Consider the following 6,015-nt stretch of genomic DNA (forward strand, 5'->3'; position numbering starts at 1 on the left):
CTGCTTCTTTCTCTATTACATGAAGATTAAAAATAGCTATCTTAAAGAAAGGTTGAAAAGTTTTAAATAGATTTTTTTAAATGAATTTGATATTTGGCTCTGACCCATGATAGGCCCTGATGTGACACATTTGGGTTTTATTATTTTCAAAGATTCTTTCCATTAAGGAGAAGAAATAGTGGGTCATTTCAATATTACTCTATATCTGCAGAGCAGGGATGGTATACTTTACAGGCAGAAACAAAGGATTGCTTTCTGCAGGCAAATAAACAATTCTTTTAACTCTGTCATAGAAAATAGTTTTAGGCCAGGCTACCACTGAAGAAGACATCTAAACAGGAACATCTAATTAGAATGGTTTGTACTATGATAAGCAATTAAAGTTGTTCCATTGTTTTGATGTCTAGCTTCCATACTAAAAGATTTATAGGACTACTCTCTTATTCTTGGCAGGCCAGTACTTGGTGCTCTTCACAACATAATTAAGATCTAATGAATTAGCTGTAGCTGAGTAACACAATACATATTGTACATAAAATACATAGTCACCATGTAAATATGTTTATAAAATATCTAATTGCACATCAAATTTTTGTCATTGCCTCAACTTCCATTTCTTTTTATAAGAGATTCTGCCTAGGTGGCTATATTTGGATCAGATGATTCTATCTATGTGGCTACAGCTGATTGGACCAAGAGTAGACACTTGGCAACCTCTCTGGAGAATTTAGAATAAATACATTTAGGACATTATATGCAGATAGCAGACCTACAGTACATATCAAGAATAGATCTGGCACTACAGAAGTTTAAAGTTCTATACAAATCAAAGTTATGGGGTTACAGATCTTAAACATTTTCAGAGGAAGTCAATATTCAGAAAGGAGGCTGGGATAAGCTTGCAGAATAAAAACAAAGGTAAGGTGTTCTGTGGATGAGAGAGAGGGAAGATGAGAAGGGTATGAGAACAAGAACAAGAGCCAGAGAGTGAAAAAGTGAGAGTGAGAAACAACATGCCTGATGATTTTCTAGTTTCTGTAAGGTTCAACTATACCTCCAAATATTTGGCCCTGTGAGATTCTCCTCTTAACTAGAGAATAAAATTAATTCCTTACTTATTTTAACTACTTTGAGTATGTCTCAGTTTCTTGTAACAATGCGATTGCTAATTAGAATTCTAACAATTACATATTTCATATATACGCAGGGTCTGAATTAAGCTAAACAAGACATCTTTAGGAATATAAAAAATGCTACTATATTATGGGAGGTTTAAATTATATCTGCTGTAACAAATTATCACAAATTTTTTTAGTTAAAACAGAAATTTATTATCTTACCATTCTGGAGGTCAGAAGCCAAAATGGGTCTCATGGGGCTAAGATTAAGGTGTCAGCAGAGTTATGTTTCTTCTGGAGGCCCTAGGGGAGAGTCCATCCCTTGCCTCTCCCTGCTTTGAGAGGCTGCCTGCATTCCTTGTCTATGGCAACATCATTCCAATCTCTGCTTCCATCATCACAGCTCCTGTAAATCTGACTCTTCTTCTTCCCTCTTATAAAGACCCTTGTGATCACGATTGGATCAACCAGATAATCCAGGTAATCATTCTATCTCAAGATACATTACTTAATTATATTTGAAAAGTCCCTTTGCTGTGTAAAGGAATATATTCACAGATTTTGGGGATTAGGCCATAGACATCTCTGAGGGAACATTACTTTACTCATCACATCATTCATGACAACAGTATTTTAATGGTTTTATAATCCATCTTTTCACTTATAATTATATGCTTAAAATTATTAAAATGATCGGAGCTTATGGTAAGATAAGAGTAATAAATCCAAACTTTGCAGTGACTTTGAATAACAACTGTAGGAGGGTAATATAGCTTTAAAAAGATATATGCTCTACCTTTAGCTATATTTTGATGATGAATCTTTGTAAAATATTTGATAATTTTTCAAAGGAAAAGTTGGATACAGCTAATGTTGTGACCTTAATCATCATATGTCTTGAAGGTACTTTTAAAATATGACGTTTGTTGTTTAAAAAAATAATATTTTAGATTATTAGTCAAGATGGCAGAGTAGTTGAAAGCTGTGCTTGGCTCCTCTCACAACTACCTCAAAATTATAACTAGCCTATGGAACAAAAATCAATAAGAATCACCTGAAGTCTAGCTTAACAGAAGTCCTGCAACTAAGGGCATACAGAAGAAGCCATCTCAAGATTGGTAGGAGGGGCGGAAATGCGAATGGACTGGCCCCACACCCGTGTGTGGCACTTAAGAATTGGGAGGGATATCTTGACTGTGGAGGTCCCCGCTGAGGAACAAGGGGCCCCAGCCCTACACTGGACTCCCCACCCCAGGCTTCCTGTACCAGAAAGAGAAGTCCCCACATTTTCCGGCTGTGAAAACTAGCAGAGATTGTGGATGAATGAGACAGAAGGTGGCTAGAATTCCTCGTAAAGGGCCCTCACATGGACTTACTCAGTGACAGACTTACTCGTTCTGAGCTCCAGCGCTAGGGCAATAGCTCGAAAGGTACCAGAGACATACGGGGAGGAATTGAATTTTCTGGCTTCAAGGCAAGGGCTGGAGGGGCAGCTTTCTCCCAGACAGAAGTACAGGCAGAATCTATTATCTCTTTGTTGAGCCCTCCCCCTTATGCAAGCAGACACGGGTGGCCACCGTATCTGAGTTTCCATCAACCTGGTTAACACTGGTCACCACACACTGGTGATTCCCTGAGACCCTACCCCAATCTACTTTCGAGCCCACTGAAGCCACTTCCGGTGGATTTATCCATACAATTGGCCTGTTTTGACTCATGCTGTGGACTTTCCTAAAATCTCTCAAAGATTCACAAGCTCCAAACACACAGAATCTGGCCTCAGTGTGCCCCATACCTCTTGCTGAGCATCCCCAAGCCCGGCAGCCAGCCTTGGTTTATGGCTTGGCCTCTCAAGGCAACTCGATCCCAGCGTGGGTGGCAGCCATCTGCAGATTGCTTTGTAACTCATGCCAGGTTGTCCCAAATAGGGCCCAGGCTGTGGCCGAACTTGGCCTGTGGTGGGGCCCCTCCCAGAAGGACCTGAGACTGTTATGCCCGGTAGCTGGCTTTGGACCAAGCTGGAGTACTATCTGGCTACCTCCAGAGACAACACACCCAAAGAGCAGACTGGGCAGGTACCAAAGTCCTGCTAAAGCAAATCTTGCTCCATAGATCAGCCCCTGCATAACAGCTCCTCCACTGTAGTCACTGGCCAGTCCTCACAACCAATCTGCCTGAAGGTCAATCACTCCCACTGACATGCAAACAGTAACCAAGCCTTAACTACAGCAAGAGGGCACACACAACTCATACAAGGGACCATCTGGAGCACAGGGCTCAGGTGACCAGGGAGACTGTGCCTCTGGGCACCAAGGCTAATGTACTAAGATCGGGAAATATTGCAGCTCTACCTAATACATAGAAACAAACACAGGGAAGCAGCCTAAATGGGAGACAAAGAAACATGTCCCACATGAAAGAACGGAACACAGCTCTAGAAAAAGAGCTAAACAAAATAGAGAAAAGCAATCTACCAGATGCAGAGTTTAAAACACTGGTTATAAGAATGCTCAATGATCTCAGAATTTCAACAAAGAGATAAGAAACATAAAAATGGAGATAGAAAACATAAAAAAGAATGAGGCAGAAATGAAGAATACAATAACTGAAATAAAGAATACATTAGAGAGACAACAGTAAATTAGGTGAAGCAGAGAATCGAATCAGCGAATTGGAAGATAAAGTAGCAGAAAACACCCAATCAGAACAGCAAAAAGAAAAAAGAATTAAAAGAAATGAGGATAGTTTAAGGGACCTCTGGGACAACATTGAGGGTAACATTTGCATCATAGAGGTACCAGAAAGAGAAGAGAGAAAGCAAGGAATTGAAAACCAATTTCAAGAAATAATGACAGAAGACTTCCCTAACCTGGTGAAGGAAGTAGATATACAAGCTCAGGAAGTACAGAATGTTCCAAACAAGATGAACCCCAAGATCCACACCAAGATATATCATTATGAAAATATCAAAGGTTAAAAACCAAGAGAGAATCTTAAAATCAGCAAGAGAAAAGCAGTTAGTTACCTACGAGGGAGCTCTCATAAGACTTCCAGCTGATTTCTCAACAGAAACATTGCAGGCCAGAAGGGATTGGCACAAAATGGTCAAAGTGATGAAAAGCAAAGACCTATAACCAAGATTATTCTGCCCAGCAAAGCTATCATTTAGAATTAAAGGACAGATAAAGAGCTTCCCAGAAAAGAAAAGTTAAAAGAGTTCATCACTACCAAGCTAGTATTACAGGGAAAATTAGAGGGACTTCTTTAAAAAGAAAAAAAAAAGATAAAAAATATGAATAATAAAATGGCAATAACTACTTATCTATCAACAATTACTTTAAATGTAAATGGGTTAAATGCTACAATCAAAAGATAGAGTGGCTGAATTGATAAGAAAGCAAGACCCTTACATAAGCTGGCTATAAGAGACTCAGACGGATTGAAAGTAAAGGGATAGAATGAGTTATTTCATGAAAATGGAAATGAAAAACAAAAATCTGGGGTAGCAGTACTTACACCAGAAAAAAATAGACTTTAAAACAAAGGCTATAACAAGAGACAAAGAAGGACCTAGAAATCCCACTTTTGGGTTTTTATCCAAAGAAACAGAAAACACTACTTTGAAAGAGAAGAATATCCATATGTTTATTGCAGCCAACCTGGGTATCCATTAATGGATGAATGGATAAAGATGAAGGAGTACATATATACAATGGAATATTACTCAGCCATAAAAAGAAATCTTGTCATCTGCAACAACATGGATGGACCTAGAGGATATTGTGCTGAATGGAGTAAGTCAGACAGAGAAAGACAAATGCTGTATGATTTCAAGTATATGTGGAATCTAAGGAACAAAATAAATAAAACAGAAACAAACTCATAGATGCAGAGAATATTTTGATGGTTGCCAGATGGGAAGGTTCTTGGGAGGGTGTGTGAAAAAGGGGAAGAGATTAAGATGTATAAATTGCCAGTTATAAAAACAGTCATGGGAACATAAAGTACAGGATAGAAAATATTAGTGAATAATATTGTAATAACTATGTATGGTGTCAAATGGGTACTAGATTTATTGAAATGATCATGTCGTAAGTTATATAAATGTCTAATCACTATGTTGTGCACCTGAAACTAATATAATATTGTATGTAAACTGTAATTGCAGCATTAAAAAATTATTTAAAAAAAAAGAAAATACAGACTTCTTGGCCCTCACATAGTGCCGCTGAATTAGAATTTGGGGTGGGTATGGGGCCTCTTTTTACAAACCAGAAACCACTGCAAGAACTACCCTCCATCCCAACCACCACCTGTGATCTGAGTTTATGTTACCAAGTGTGCCAGTTATCACTGCCTCTCAGTTCCAAATCCACTTGAATTGCATGCTTGTGTTACTGCAGTATTTCTACTTTCCAGGTGGTGCAATGATAAGCTTCATCAGTAGAGGGCGCTGGAGAGACACTGGAGGAGGAAGGGACTTGGATTCTTCATTCCAATGTGCTGCCTGGGTTCCTCTCTCTTTCCCACCCTCCCTCCCTCTTTTTTCCTGCTCTTCTCCTTCTCTTTTTCCATGTGGCCAACAGCACTTCCCCATGGATGACTTCTCCTGGCATTCCCCTGGAGAAGACAGCTTTCCAGCAAGTTCTGTTAGCCTTACACTTCAGCTAACTTCTGCATCAGCCCTCTTCAATGTCTGCATCTTGACCTTGGGCGAGTCTCCAAATGTATTTCTTCCCTTGGGTGCTCTATGTTAACTGCAGAGGAAGTGGCTGTTCTCTTTAGCTGCTATTCCTGTATTCTTTAGACTTCTCTCCTTAGGAGGCAATCCTGTTATAGTAAATAATTCTTTATATTAAATGTAGCCTTTAAATCTATATCTATATCTATATCTATA

Source organism: Pteropus alecto, unplaced genomic scaffold (assembly GCF_000325575.1).
Source record: "Pteropus alecto unplaced genomic scaffold, ASM32557v1 scaffold258, whole genome shotgun sequence".
In the NCBI taxonomy this organism is placed as follows: Eukaryota; Metazoa; Chordata; class Mammalia; order Chiroptera; family Pteropodidae; genus Pteropus; species Pteropus alecto.